This window comes from Notechis scutatus, chromosome 1 (assembly GCF_049901735.1).
Source record: "Notechis scutatus isolate UNSWTSFEM ecotype Mainland chromosome 1, rNotScu1.2, whole genome shotgun sequence".
In the NCBI taxonomy this organism is placed as follows: Eukaryota; Metazoa; Chordata; class Lepidosauria; order Squamata; family Elapidae; genus Notechis; species Notechis scutatus.
In genome coordinates, this window is record NC_142009.1 from 322,614,171 (window position 1) to 322,630,639 (window position 16,469).

The following is a 16,469-nucleotide window of genomic DNA, read 5'->3' on the forward strand; positions in this document are numbered from 1 at the left end:
AATTTGTCTCTGGTGCAGAAGCTCTGCGTGTACATGCAAAGCAACAGGATGATGATGATGATGATGATGATACCAGAAAGAGGGAGGGGAGTAACAAAGATATTAAGAAAAATAAATATTAATACTACAACCATACTGTGTGGGTAAATACACCGAGATATTAGATAGCTCTGTGAGAATTAGGTGTTCAGCAGAAATGATGGCACAAGGGAAAAACTCTCCCTGTGTATACTTATTTTGGTCTGCAATGCCCTGCAGCGCAATCCGAGGGGAGGAGTTGAAACAGTTTATGTTAGATTGTGGGCTGATTGAAGAGACAGAGTTTGATCTTCAAGCTCTTTATTGTAACAGCAAAAACCCAGCGACAGTCTGTCTGACAACTTGCCCTTTTATAGGGAGCTGTCAGATGGCTTAACCAATCAGAATAAACTATTTTTCCCGCCTTGATGGCAGACCAGAGTAAAGCCTTGGTTCCTCGGCTTCACTCCTTCATTTGATATTCAAGAGTTTATGTCCAGGATGAGGGGTTTGCAGATATGTTCTCAGCCCTCCTTCTGACCTATGCGCCCAAATATAAGGCCAAGTTGGGGGATAGCTTCCCTGAGCCTGAATTTCGTAAGGCAAATGCCTGTAGTTCAGCCTTCAGTTGAAAGAATTTCCACACAGCAGGGAAAGATCTGCTACAAGAGAATATTTGTAGCTCGGGGTTGAACTGTGGGGTCTTTGGTGCTCTCTGTTACCTAGTTTAGCAATGAAAGGTCTGCAAAAAAATCATCAAGCTCAGTGAGCACCAAGGACCCCACAGTGAAGCATTTGGCTTCCCCTGAAGCTTGACAAATTTCAGCTAGGCCCGAGACCTCAGGGCTCGGTTGCCCAAAGATATGAAGCAGCTTTGTAGGCGTTAACTACTAGCATTAGAATCATAACAACAGGCAGGCCTGCCAGATTCCAGTTGTAAAAAACGAAGCCAACGAAAGCAAGACAGAATTCACTCTGTAATGTTAAAATAATCATCGAGCAGCAAAGCAAATATTATGTCCATTAACTCTGGATAAAATATGCCCCGCCATGTCCCTCTCTCTCCCAGCATTGCAAAAAGAATTATTTTGCATCTCGAGGTTTGCCATTCCAGTCTTCTCATAGAATCGCCACATGGAGGCTTCAAATACTATGCACCGAAAGCAGAAAATGCAGGCTCTTCAAAGCATCCATGAAAGAGGAGCCCTTGTGTTTCAAGTCCAGGCCAAGTATTTATCCAGCTGGCACCGTTCAGCGCAGCGTATACATGCCAAAACTGTGCTTGCGGTCGCCATTGTGTATAAAAATACTGCCGCCTGCTCCCGTGCCTCTGTCTCCAATAGAACCCTCTGTAAATCTCTTTCCAAATAAAAGGGCAACCTATTTCTGGTGGTTTTCTGAGGCTTCCTGAGTTGTAATGAGGCAAAATTCTGAAACGCTAAAATTGGCCTCTTCCATCCCCATTCTCAAACCAGTACAACCTTCTAGTCTGCTCCGTTCTGAGCCTCACTGACCTGGTTACTCTATTAGCCTGAAACTAAGCCACACTGATTGCAGAAAGGCCCATGGGGCTACTCCTTCTGGGGGGGGCAAGAGGATTGATGAACCCTGTTCTTCACCTAACAGGGGAAATCAGGGGTTGGTTGGTTGGTTGAAAAATGTGAAGGACTCCTAGTTCATAGGAAGCTTAAATCAATTGATTTGAATTGGCCTGTTTTCTGGCATGACTGTGAAATTGTAGGTATGTGCTTTGATGTATTTGGAAAATGCAGGATGGAAACCACTTCTTTCATCACAACACAGCCAGTATTTGTCCATGACATGGATTGGTACCTAGCCAGCTTTTTCCAAGGCAGCTCTTTGAAAAGAAAAAGAAAAAAAAAAGAAGCTAATCTGTATATAACTTTCCATTTTGCATTTTGCACGGGGGCCTCCTTTCCTGCAGGAATTTTGCCAGAGGAATGTTTTTGACTCAACATCATGCCTTCCCTATCCCCTTGTTTGAACAGCATTTTGTAGTGTTAAAAGTGGGAGGGGAGCTCAAAAGCTCATCTTATCAAAGAATTTATTCAATTCAGTTTTAGAGAATCAAGGTTAAAAACAGAGTTATGACAGTGGGTCTCTCCTGTGGATTATCATCTTGTCTGGGAGACAGTCAGAGATTTACAATACCTGCTTTATAAAGAGTCAGAAAATGACAGCATTACCAATCCGATGACATTAGAGAGGCAGAGAAAAATAAATTATGTAGCCTAACCTTGTTCAATGGGATTTCAAATCCCTTTTAAGCCGGGCTACTTTGCCATTGTCTAGGAAGTCCTTGACTTATGATCACAGTTGAGCCTAAAATTTCTGTGGCCAAGTCAGACATTTGTTAAGTGAGTTTTGCCTCATTTTACGACCTTTCTTGCCACCGTTGTTAAGTGAATCACTGCAGTTGTTAAGTTAGTAACGTGGCTGTTAAGTTATTTTTGGCTTCCCCATTGATTTTGCACGTCAGAAAGTTGGAAAAGATGATCACATGGACCCAAGGATACAGCTACTGTCCTAAATATGAGTCAGTTTCCAGGTATCTGAATGTTGAACAGGTGACCATGGGGATGCTGAAATGGTCATAAGAGTCAAAATCAGTGATAAGTCATTTTTTTCAGATCATTAAGTGTGAATGATCTGTCAGGGTTCTGACGGATGCCCTAATTAAACATGACCCTTGAGCCAAGTTTCAAAAGAAATCCAGTCATTTATTAGGAACAACATGTTGGCACATACCAGTTCTGCCAGCATGTTGGCACATACCAGTTCTGAAGTCAGTTCTGCCTGACGTAATTTATGGCTCACCTATGACCCTGTTTCTCCCCTCCCCCTAAGAGTGTATCATAAATCACATTCTCCAACGGAGCACTTTCACGGGCTGTAGAGATCACACCTCTCCAGTTGATCCTGGTAGCCTGGGATACAGCCTTGAAGAAGGTATGCGTGGAATGTGCTTCTGGTTGTGGCTGCTGTGCTGCTCCATCAGTTCCCCCCCCCCTCCTGCCTATGGCAACTTAAGAGCAGGTCAGGAATGCTTTATGAGTTGACATGATTACTAAAGGAACTGTTGTAAAATGAGGACTATCTGTATTCTCAGCGGCACTCTATGGAAGCAAAAGTTGGACTTTAAAGAAGCAGGATAGGAAGAATATTGATGCCTTTGAAGTTTGGTGTTGGAGAAATCTCCTGAGAATACCATGGACAAGAAAACAAATGGATCGGTCATCAAACAAAATTCACTTGAGTTCTCACTTGAGCCACAGATGAATAGGTATCCTTCAGATACTATTATGTGAAGGCCTAACTCTCTGGAAAAGGCTCCAATGTTGGGAAAAGTGGAAGAAAGGAAGGATAAGGGGTCTGGAGGTTAAACTGTCTGATGAACAGTTAAGGGAACTACCGGTAGGCATGTTTAGTCTAATGAAAAAAGGACTAGGGATAACATGATAGCTATCTTCCAGTACTTGAGGGGCAGAGGTGGTATTCAGCAGGTTCTGACCAGTTCTGGAGAACCGGTAGCAGAAATTTTGAGTAGTTTGGAGAACTGGCAAATACAACCTCTGACTGGCCCCGCCCCCATCTATTCTCTGCCTCCTGAGTCCCAGATGATTGGCTGGGTCTTCGTTGGTTGCCCTGCACAGGAAAACAGAGCTGGAAAGCAGGTTAGTGGGATTGGGAGGGAATGGAGATTTTACAGTATCTTTCATCTGGACTGTGGTGGGAATGGAGATTTTGCAATATCCTTCCCCTGCCAGGCTCACCAAGCCACAGTCACCAACACCCCACCCCCCTCAGAACCGGTAGTAAAAAAAATTTGAATCCCACCACTGTTGAGGGGCTGTCACAGAGAAGAAGCTACTGAGGGCAGGATAAGAAATAACTGATGTAAGCTCATTAAAGAGAAACCTGACCTGGAACTTAGGAGAAATGTCCTGAGTCCTGGCAGTGAGAACAATTAATCAATGGGTTTGCTTGCCTCCTGAAATTGTGGAGGTTTTCAAGGAGAGATTGGACCCCCATTTGTAAGAAAGATATAAGGTCTAATTGAGCAGGGGGACTGGAAGGCTTCCAAGGTCCCTTCTGACTCTATGATTCTAGGAAAGAGAAGAGGGGGATGACCAGTTGCAAGGTCGATGGACTCAGTCACAGTGGTGATGAGTGCACCATTGGAAAACATGAAAGAACAGGCTAGGGGAGAAAATCTAGGTTATTGCTAGGAGTCAAGGGTGGCTTGATAGCACAAATCAATCTATCAATCTGCTATTTTTAGAGTTGCTGTCCCAACAACTGTAATTCTAGGTGGTGCAAATGCTGGGTGGGGAAAGCTGATCCTAAACAATGAATTGGAAACCCCAACATGCAAGATTTTAATCCCTCACGAATACAGGAGAGGTTATTTTACGGTCCTCTCTTCTCTGATTGGGACAAATGTTATCGCTGTACAGATTTTAAAAAGGATCCCATTTGCAGAAATGTCAGAATCCTTTGCCAAGCCTTGCTTCTCTCCCTGCTATACATTTCAAACAGCTTTATTCTCATGGTTTAGTTACAGAGTTTTTCCTCTGGTTTTATGATTCTAAGACATAAATACTTGTCAGTAACCATTGATCTAAAATAGATTATGCCTTACAAAACAGCAATTGGGTATGGCATGAAGCATTCTTGGCGTTCTGTTCCCTGGCTTCCAGATTTAATTCCGCCAACGGTGGATGTTTGCTTCTCACAACAGATCTTACGGATTTTGTTCATATCCCAAATAGCGCTATATTGCAGTAGTTTGGCTTGGGCTCACTAATATTTATCCAATTATGATTTATAAACCACAATTAAGCAACTAAAGGCTTAGCACAATATGTGAAACTAGTTTCAGTACACAAAAATAGACATTGGGAGATTTCAAGGACTGGGATGGGAACCCCAAAATAAAGACTGCTGGAGGTTCAACAGGGACTAGCAGTTTGGATTCTACTGAAGGGGCAAAGTTAACAGCTTCTTCTGTATAGTGATTGTAAGCACTAGGATGCTGCTTTATTGGTCCAGATGATTGACAAAGAGAGACTCATGGTCAAATTCCCACTGAGCTAACTGGGTGTCTTTGAGCCGATCACTATTTCCTACCCTTGTTTACCTCCCAGGCTTGTTAAAGGAAAGAAAAATTCCAAAGAGGAAAGAGAATTACATATCATGTCTTGACCTCATGGAAGAAAGGTGGGATGAATAACTCAATAGAACACTTGTCACTTGTTTGGGGCACTCTGAATATTGTATATTTAAATGGAGTCAAAATACGGAAGCTGAGGGGATGAGGAACACTGTCATTTCCTCAAAAGCCACCTTTCGAAAACGTGAAGGGGGGAAAAACAAGCAAGCCCCCTTCACCGCCATCACAAAGACAGCCTTCATAAATGCAAGGCCCGAGCTTGGACAGCAAAGGGCCTACTGAAGCAGGAGCCTTGGCTTCTGGTATTGCTACAGAGGGGGTCCTCACTGGAGAAGCCACGGCCTCCTCCTTGGCACCCGGCGTCCTGGCTGCCTGCCCTCTGAGGCTTTCAAAGGATTTCTGTCAGGTCTTGAGCACTTGCCAAGGTTTTTTTTTTTCCCCTCACCGTGCTGTGTTGTTGTAGTACTCCAGATTTTGTGCGCCAGGACCGCGTGTTAGCAGGAAGCAGAGCCAAGCGGGCTTCCTGAACGCCTGGGAGAGGAAACGCTGCCATCAGCAGGGGAGGCTGTGGTTAAAAATAACTTGGGTATATAAAGGTTGCAGAGGTTCCCCTCACATTCGCTGGTGCGGCTGCCTTTGACTTACATGTGCAGTGCGGGCTCTGGGCACGAACCGCCAAAGCGCAGGTGCCTCCAAATGGGAGAAGCCAATTGGCTGGGGATGCCTGACGGAGGAAAAGGCCAGTCAGGGGTGCAAGTTGCCTTACACCCCGCACTGCTTTAACACATCCCCAGACAGCAAGGGATCCTCCCCCATTTCCTTTTCCTAAATTATTCTGCCTTTAGCAGCCACAAAGTGTGAATTGTTCAAAAGGGTCATTTTCTCAGCTTTTCTGTAGCATCACTTTCTTTTCTCCTTCAACTCCCGCCCCCAGATTATCTTGTCATAAATGGAGACAGCCCATTTTGTCAGCTGCCCAGTAATGTGGTGAGTGGCATATCTGTTTAATATATAATAAATAAAATGAACTTTAAAATTCTCTGCCAGGGCCATCAAGCCCTACATTGGGTCTAGTTATTTAAGGGACCCCTTTTGTCTCCCATAACATCTGCCTGGCCAATCCAATGTGGTAGGATTGGCATGTTCTGGGTTCCTTCAATTGAATAATGCCATCTGACAGAAAAGTATATTTGTAGCTCAGGGTTGAACTATGGGGTCCTTGGTACTCTCTGAGCTGGGTTGTTTTCTTTCAGGAGTTTCATTACCAATCTAGGTAACATCATCAGTACCCCATAATGGGGCTAGGTTACATCATCACTGCAGCATAATGCCATCTATTGGAACCCTAAAAGTTTACTTTCTCTGTAGAAATGCCTGTCCTCTAGAATGAGGTTCCATTCGAGACCTGTATTTTGAAGGACCCTTCAAAGGCCTGGTTCTCCTTTTCCCATTTGACGAATAAAGCCCTCTTGGACCAGGTGCATTGTTTATCCTTCGTTCCTATTCCATTTCTGTCACCCTTGATCTTTTATTCTTGTAATTTTTTTCTCGCTTTCATGTTTTAACTTGTGAATTGCTCAGAGGAATGGGAAATCGAGCAACATTAACAGAGGGATACAATCGAGATCAAGTGAGGTACTAATACCACTCTATAAAGCCTTAGTAAGACCACACCTAGAGTACTGCATCCAGTTTTGGTCACCATGTTATAAAAAAGATGCTGAGACTCTAGAAAGAGTACAGAGAAGAGCAACCTGGATGATTAGGGCATTGGAGACTAAAACATATGAAGAACAGTTACAGGAACTGGGCATGGCTAGTCTAGTGAAGAGAAGGACCAGGGGAGACATGATAGCAGTCTTCCAATATTTGAGGGGATGCCACAGGGAGGAAGGGGTCAAGCTATTTTCTAAAGCGCCTGTAGGCCAGACAAGGAATAATGGATGGAAACTGAACAAGGAGAGATTTAACCTGGGAGTAAGGAGAAACTTTCTGACAGTGAGAACAATCAACCAATGGAACAGCTTGCCTTCAGAGGTTGTGGGAGTGTCATCATTTGAGACTTTCAAGAAGAGATCGACTCCCATCTGTCAGAAATGGTGTAGGGTCTCCCGCTTGGGCAGGGGGTTGGACTAAATGACCTACAAGGTCCCTTCCAACTCTGATTATCTGTTATCTGTTAACATATAATATAAATAAATAAATGGATGGGAAATGAATTTCGTTTTAGTTTTGGTATACCCTCCATTTTGTCTGGATTTTCCATTTCTTGGGGTATGACCCCTCCCCCCCATTGAAATGCCACCTACAACATTCAACCTGAAAAATGCCACGCATCCCCACAATTAAAACGCAGGAGCGTTAGCTTGTTGGCAAGACGTAACCCTAAACTCTCCTGTGTGGGAATCTCTCACTCAAACCAGACTTGCTTTCCGGAATTAGTTTTTAATTGCTGCAACAGATCAAGAAATACGAGTCTGCCCTTGAGCATTTATGAAGTAGACTTCCGAGATGACCTGTCATCTCTTTCTGAAGGAGGTCAAGACAATAGGATTTACATTTGCATATGATGTCATTAATCCTCTGTCGGGCAGACGTGGCTTCCAAAGGGAGAGGGAGCTCTTTTCGTGAGACCCACTGGCATCTTCCTTTTGCAAGCAATGCTGCCTCTGATTCACACTTCCATGAATTCAGCCTAGGAATGTGGCAGCCGAGCAGGTGCTGCAATTCTAAAGCCACTCATTTCTGACTCAGCTTTGAGTGTGACACAGGCTCTGCGTGACTAGAGGTTATCTGGGGGAGGGCCAGGACTTCAACCCTTCCCTCTTTGGCAGCATTTGACCATCAGAGCAAGTAGAAACGTTGAGTCACCAGCCAATACTTTCTCTGTCCATCCTTCTAGAACAGGGGTCTCCAACCTTGGCAACTTTACAACTTGTGGACTTCAACTCCCAGAGTTCCTCAGCCAGACGTCCACAAGTCGTAAAGTTGCCAAGGTTGGAGACCCCTGTTCTAGAATACATCTGGGGCATTTTATGGCCCTCCCTTCCCCAGGGCACATCCAGCCCTCTGGATATCCCTGTCTGACCCACATGGATCGGAATGGGGTAATTCTCCACAGCCAATCCATCACAGCAGATTCACCACAGTCAACTTGCCACGGCCAACTCGCCATGGAAGAGCTCGCTGTGGGACAATTCAATAATTCAACTTAAATATTTAAAATAATAAAAAAAATATTTTAACTTTTGTCATTCACATTTTATTTTGTCCCTCCTTTCATTCATTAATGTATTGGATTATTTCTTTGATAGTAGTGTAACCAGAGGTGGTATTCAGCAGGTTCTGACCAGTTCTGGAGAACCGGTAGCAGAAATTTTGAGTAGTTCAGAGAACCGGCAAATCCCACCTCTGACTGGCCCTGCCCCCATCTATGCCTCCTGAGTCCCAGCTGATCGGCTGGGTCTTCTTTTGTTGCCCTGCACAGGAGAACGGAGCTGGAAAGCAGGTTAGTGAGGTGGGGAGGGAATGGAGATTTTACAATATCCTTACCCTGCCACGCTCACCCAAGCTACGCCCACAGAACCGGTGGTCAAAATTTTTGAATCCCATCAGTGAGTGTAACTTTTGTCTCATGCCAAGTTTTCCTGTGGCAAGTTGGCCATGGTGAGTTGTCCTGCAGTGAGTTGGCTGTGGTGGGTTGGCCAGGGCGAGTTGATCGTGGTGATTTGGCTGCCACAAGTTGGCTGCGGGGAGTTGTCGTAGACCCCATATGGATTGCTTTTATTTTTTTAACTAAATTGGTTTCTCTGCCCCCCTACCCAATTTCCCCTTAAGTTTTCCTGGATTTGGGAATTCCTTGGACTGTCAGAACAATTAACCAATGGAATGGCTTGCGTTCAGAAGTTGTGGGTTTGTGCGTGCATGCCTACCCACCTTCACAGTCCTCCGCAACAGGGGTAGTTTGTTCATGTGGGAAAATTAATTGCCCACCTCTGGTCCCTAGTATTGAAGAAAGAGGTTGGATGGTCAACACAGATGGGGTTGCCCCAGAGCAAGAAGGAGTCATAATTGTTTCTGAAAGGATGAAAGACATTATCCTGCACCCTATCCCAGACCCTATGAAGGCAACCCTCCCCCCATCTTTTCTTGCTACAGATCAGAAGTAGTATTTTTCCAATAAGTCAATTCAAGGGATGGATGTCCTCTGTTTTGTCTGCTCTTCTTCATTTCACTACAGGCAAACCTTCCACTCCAATTGGCTACTGTGTTTCCAGTCACAGGCCACTGCCTTCCATGGTCAAGTTTTCCTGGATTTGGGAATTCCCTGGACTGTCAGAACAATTAATCAGCGGAATGGCTTGCGTTCAGAAGTTGTGGGTGTTCCATCACTGGAGGTGTTTATGAAGAGATGGACAGTCATTTGTCTGGAGTGGTATATAGAATCTCCTGCTTGAGCAGGGGTTGGACTAGAAGGCCTCTAAGGTCCCTTCCAAATTTTTTATTCTGTTATTCTGCTGATATACCTAGGGTTTCTTTGTCCTCCTTAAAGATTCACTAACTACTGGGATCCCTTTTTTTGACCAGTTAAAAGCTGGGTTTTTTTTTCTTTCTTTTATAAGTTAATGGAACGGTGAACTTTCCTCCCCCCCCCCTTTTTTTTTTTTAACTAGGTGACACTGAGAAGAGTTCTGGTCAATTTTCCTCTTCTGTCCCAAATGATGGGAAGACAGATCCAACTCATGGGCCAGTGATTGGTGTGTGTGTGTGTGTGTGTGTGTGTGTGTGTGTGTGTGAGAGAGAGAGAGAGAGAGAGAGAGAGAGAGAGAGAGTTATTCTTTCTCAGTCCAACTTATCATATGGAACAATTTTAGTAGAGTCAAAATTAGGGGAGACTTTTCATATATCATCTTGAGCCTCCAGAGCAGGCCTGCAGAACATATGACCTCCGGATCTTGTGTGATCTACCAAGCAACTTTTATGGCCTGCTGGAGTTTTTAAAAAAGTAATAAATTGAGCTCCACTACTGCTGAGCTCCACCAAGCCCTAATGCTTTTCAGTGCCATTGTAACATTGAATGGCCATTAGATAAATGATTGTAAGTCAAGGAGTATTTGTAATGTCACTGCTCTACTAGCTCCCTAACTAATAGCTGATCGGCACTCTGGGTATTTCTTTGTGGCCTGTATTGGTTTTTAATGTATCAACCTAGCCATTTATCCTCCACAAGTGGGGCAGGTCTACTCTAGAGGGAATATGAAATAAATAAACACACTGCCAGAATGTGCTTCTAAATGGCTAAACATGGCCAGGGTTTCTCAATCTTTCCAATGTGTGGACTTCAACTCCCAGAATCCCCCAGCCAACTATATCTGGAATCCAAGTCCTAAACATAGGAATTACAGCCAATTAGTTAAATTGCCTTTTTGTGGCCTCACCAGAATTGTTGGCTGCGGAATTCTGGGAGTTGAAGTCCACACATCTTAAATTGCTGAGATTGAGAAACACTGATTGTTGGCAGTTCAAAGGGGGAACTGGCTTATGCCATTTGCTTATCTCATCTCTGCCCCTTGCAACAACAGCACAAGTTCACGCTAACTCTGGTGTCAGTGGAATGCATTGGTCTTCTGTTGAAGAGAAAACTAAAAACTACCAAGTTTTCATCACAGAGTAGAATAGAGCAAAACTCAACCACAGGATACATATAAATACCCAGCAGGGGAACCATGATTCACGGGTAGGGTTTGTGCAATGTGGAGTTTCACTTTCATGGTGTCTACATTTTGCATTTTTATTGCTCATGAGAATTCCGATAAGGCCACAATAAGGCAACTTAACGAATTGGCTGTAATTCCTACACTTAGGGCCTGGATTCCAGATATAAAGTCCCAGATATTATAATTCCAACCCACCCCTGCCTTCAAGAACTGGGAAATGCTACCCAACTCTGTTTTATCCAATCCTGTTCTTTGCATGAATCAAGCCACAAATGTTCTTCTGACTATCCTAATGCCACAAGGGACATTATATCTGTCTCTCCATTGTTCATTCTGTCAGTTAACCAAGTGTTTAAAACACCAGATTGGAACCCAGGAGACTGTGAGTTCTAATCCCATATTAGGCATGAAAGCCGGCTGGGTGACTTTGGACCAATCACCAGGTGAAAGTGAGTTCTAGTCCTGCCTTAGATATAAAAGCTTGCTGGGTAACTTTGGGCCAATCACGAGGTGATGGTTATAGTCTTGCCTTAGATATGAAAGCCGGCTGGGTGACTTAAGGTCAATCACCAGAAGGTGGTGAGTTGTAGTCCTGCCTTAGATATCAAAGCCAGAGTTAGGGTTAGGGTTAGAGTTTGGATCAGTCATTCTCTTTTAGCCCACTCCACCCACAGGGTTCTTGTTGTGGGAAAAATAGGAAGCAGAAGGAGCATTGTGTGTGTGTGCCACCTTGAATTATTTATAAAATTAATAGGGATATAAATAAAAATAAATAAAATATACAAAGACAACATGGCTCCTAAAATCAAATGCTGAGCAGACCCAGAAGGGAGAAAAGACAGAGCCTTTATTATTTGCCTTGCAAGCTTCTTAAAGCCATCTGGCTGCTGAAAGCACCATGGTGCTGTTTAAAACAGGATGGCTGAAACAGTTACATAAAACGTTAGAAAAAGCAAAGACTCAGAACACGTCTATTAGGCCAAAACAAAATACCGACAGAGTGCAAACAGCTGAATTCTCCAGAATTCTTCATTGGGAAAGATGGTAAACAAAGGGGGGGTGGGGGAGACAAGAAGAGAGAAGGGGGGGGGGAAGTGACTAATGCTGAAGCCATGGGAATCTGCTCTGAATTACAGTCTTGAGACGAATGTGGGAGAAGGCTTCAGACTTTTAAAGTAAGGTGCGTAGGGATTCTCATGAATCTTCCAACGGCTGCCAACATGAGGACACCGACAATGGTTGACAGAGCTCTACAGACATAAAACAGCTATGTGAAGGGCTGTTGTGGCTTATGGACCATCCAATGAAGCAAATACCAGGAGGAATTATCTCAGAATAACAGAGTTGGAAGGGACCTTGAAGGTCTTCTAGTCCAACCTCCTGCTCAGGCAGGAAATCCTATACCCGTGGTGGCGAACCTATGGCACGTGTGTCACAGGTGGCAAACAGAGCCCTCTCTGTGGGCACATGTGCTATCGCCCCAGCTCGACTCTGCCATGCATACACACGCACCTCCCACCGGCCAGATGCAGGGGTGGGATTCTACCAGTTCGCACCTATTCACTAGAACCAGTTGTTAACATTCTAAGCAGTTCAGAGAACCGGTTGTTAGAAGAAATTACTGGCCTAATCCTGTAAGGAAGGCAGGAAGGAAACATTCTGGTGTTGCTTACAGAAACTGCCTCTCCGTTAACCCTTATTACATTCTTGGCAGGACTAGGCTTCCTGTCTCTGGAACTTCTCTAGAGTTTTTCCCCCCTCCTTTGTTGGTACTTTGTTTGTGTGGAGTGACCATTCAAAGTTACAATGGCACTGAAAAAAGTGACTTATGACCGTTTTTCACACTTACGACTGTTGCAACATCCCCACCATCATGAGAGGCCAGGTGAGGAGATGCGTGCCTCGATGTGAGTGATATTGATTTGGCCACATCCAGCCAATAACATGACCACTAAGCCATGTCCACCCAGTCACATGACCACCAAGCCACGCCCACCACCTAAGCCACACCCACAGAACTGGTTGTTAAAAAATTTGAATCCCACCCCTGGCCAGATGGTCGTCGGGTCTTTGCCGTGCATGCATGGGGGTGGGGCGCATGTATTGGGAGGCTGGGTGCATGCATGGGGGGCTGGGTGCATGCATGGGGGTGCATGCGCAGGGGGCACACACATTGCATTTTATGTATTTTGTGTATTTTGCATTTTGTGTATGCTTTGGGCGCTCGGTCCCGAAAAAGTTCCACATCACTGTCCTCTACCATTTCAGATAGGTGGCTGTCCAGTCTCTTCTTAAAAACTTCCAGCGTTGAGCATGTTGGAGCACTTGCACTAGCCGTGATGATGCAACGTCTGCAAGAAAATAACCAGGCTCCTTGAGCACCAAGGACCCCTCGTTTCTACCCTGAGCTACAAAAATATTCTCCTTTATTAGCAATGGATTTGCTTAATGGTCGACGCAAAGAGGACCATAAAATTGGGTCAGGATGACCTGCTTTATGACTGTCATGATTTACGACCAGAATGAACTGGTGTTAATTATGATGCTAAGTCGAGGAATACCTGTACGCTTTCCATTTAGGTTGCCTGGTTTCGCTTTGCTTTTTGTCTTTCTCATGGCGCCACCTTTGGAATGAAGAGCTGGTATATGTAACTTTCATAAATAAACAATTGAGGGGAAAAAATGTGAATGTGAAGCTTCCTGCTTCCCTCCAAACATATCATGCACCGAAGCTCTCTAAGGTAGCTTTTGGTGTTTCTTTGCTGACCTTTTCAAGCTGCAGTTAGTATAACACAGGGATGGAATTGGTTTGGAAAAGGGAAGGCCATAACTCTCTCTGTGTGTGTGTGTGTGTATGTGTATGTGTGTGTGATCAAGCAAAAGAGAAAGGACTCCAATGGGCTAATTGAAGCTTTCCCTTCTCTTCTCCTCTCCTCTCTCCCCCTTCCCCTTCTCTTCGCTCCCCTTCCTCCTTTTCTTGCCCGTTCCCCCCCCCCGCCCGCCCGCCCATTTAGGAAACCAAATTGGTGTAATGCAGTGTTTTTTTCAAACTTGGAGATGTGTGGATTTCAACTGCCAGGATTGAGGACATTTAAGGTAATGAACTAGGAGCAGGGAAACCTGAGTTCTAGTCCTGCCTGAGGCATGGAATGCAATTGTGTGTCTTTGGGCCGGCCATTCTGTCTCAGCCCTAAGAAGAAGGCAAGGGCAAGTGAAAATGTTGCCAATGAAACTGCAGGACTTATCCAGATAGTTGCCAGGAGTCAAGACTGACTGGAAGGAAACTACTTTCAGATGTATCCTTCAGCGGTCAGTTTTAAAAAGGCAGGATATGGAAATTAGGGAGAATCCTAGGGATTGCAAAAAATAATATAAAAGGATTAGCTTGATACCCGTGCTTCGCTACAGAACTATGTGGTCAGCCTTAGATTTGGGGGAAGAAAATAAGGGGGAAAAAATTCTGCCTCTGCCTACTAGCATCCATCGGTATTCATCTGGCTAGCATCCTGTCAGTGTATGAGAGAGTTGAGAGCTGTTTGGAAACTCAAACAGTATTTGCTGTGTAAGCAAGAAGGAGACAGCAATATATAAAATACTAATACTCTGAAGGTCATTTTGAAAAATCCTTTCTTAGTGAGCACCTAGAAGCCAAGAGGAACATACGTGCCAAATTTCAAGTTTGTAGGCTTTACAGTTCTGGAGATTTTGTGATGATGCGTGAGTGGTATTTTGCTTTTATAGATATATAGATTTTGCTGATGGTCTTCAAAGATAAGGATGGCAAGTTGCCTATCATATGTAAAGTGTAGCATTCCTTTAGTAGCGGCTTTTCTGTAGGCAGGAATCCAGGTTCAAGTTATCTCTGCAGGAACATCTCTAGATGGCCCCAGGACAGTCAATCGGAGCCCAACCTACCTTACGGTGTTCCTGCTGATGACGACATAATGAGAAGTGAGCCACTGGATACCATGCTGCTACCCGCTCTGTGCATCCAACAGATAAGCAAGAGATAGATAGATAGATAGATAGATAGATAGATAGATAGATAGATAGATAGATAGATAGATAGACAGACAGACAGACAGACAGACAGACAGACAGACAGACAGACAGACAGATAGATAGATAGATAGATAGATAGATAGATAGATAGATATAGATAAAAATAGCAAACACGAAAATAATTTTGTTATTTTGCGTTCATGGGGAAGGGACTTTTTTTTTTTGCACCGGAAAACTTAGCTTCTGACATTTCGTAGCTGCAGCTTTTGCAGAGGAGCTAAAACCTTGTTTTGCAATAGTGGCGAATATCTGCAGCTCGGGTGTAAGATGAGGGTGAAGGTTCGTTCTCCGAACTTGTGGGTTGGTTTCCCAACGTTTCGTTGCCAAACATCGTAGGCATCAGAGGATCCCCTAAAACCCCGCTGAAGATGTTACCTGGCCAGGTAACGAAACATTCGGAAACCAAACCACAGGCTCGGAGAACGAACCTTCATCTTCCCCCTCGCCCCCAAACCGCGTTTGCTTGAGAGAGGAGAGGGTGTTTTTTTTTTATTTTCTTTTCACCAGCAGCAATCGCAAGAAATTACAGAAGTGTGAAATTATAAAGGCATGACTCACCACGCTTTGTGTACTAGGCAACCGGGCGTCTCCACCAGAAGGCAATCAGTGCTTCGCCAGTGAACTCTTCCACGCCAGCCTGACATCACCGTGGTGCAAGTTCACTCGCGCGGGCGGGCGGAGGAGTTGACAGTTGCCATGGAGACAATGTTTTCGCGGAGTCAGGAGCCGCGGGGTTTGCAACGTGGAGTTCGGGAAAACAAAACTGACGGCAACGTGGAGGAATCTCACGGGAACTTCAGAAAAAGCAGCATCTGAGCTGGGCGCTGCACACACACACACAGAAGCATCGTCCCGGGACGGAGGGAGGGGGACCCCGTTCATTTAGAGAAGGGGGAGAGCAATGAGCCCCCCTCCACCCCTTCCCTGGAGGACGGAGGGAAGAAAGTTGCAGAAGGAGCATCTTGAAAATGCGGGCGAGTGAGAATGCGGACAGAGCCATCCACACAGGGGGGTTAAAAGCAACCAAGGGGAGCAATTCTGTTAGTGCCAATACTGGCTCGCCCCACTCATATAGAGAGGAATGTGTGTGTGTGTGAGTGTGTGTGAAACACGTGTCCAAGGCTCTGATCGAAATGGGGACGCGCAGAAGCCCCTCTGAGCGGTTGAACGAAGCCACCCGGACTGTGAGAGGCGGGGGCGGGGGCGGGGTGAGGGCAACAGAGCCTTTGGAAATCGGTGGCTGTATTTTGTTCCCCGCTTCGGCAAGAGGGGTTCGACTAGATGCCCTTTCAGGTAGCCCCTGATCCCCGCGCTGCTATGGTTCAAGTCGAAGAAGACCCGAGCTCGCTCCCCCCCCCCCTGACTGTCTCTGCTAACCACCTGCTCCAGGACAGAAGTAAAGGCTCGCCGTCTCCCCCGTTTCCAAAAGCCCTCAAGCTTGAACTGGAAAAGAAAAAGAAAAAGAGGAGAAAACGGAA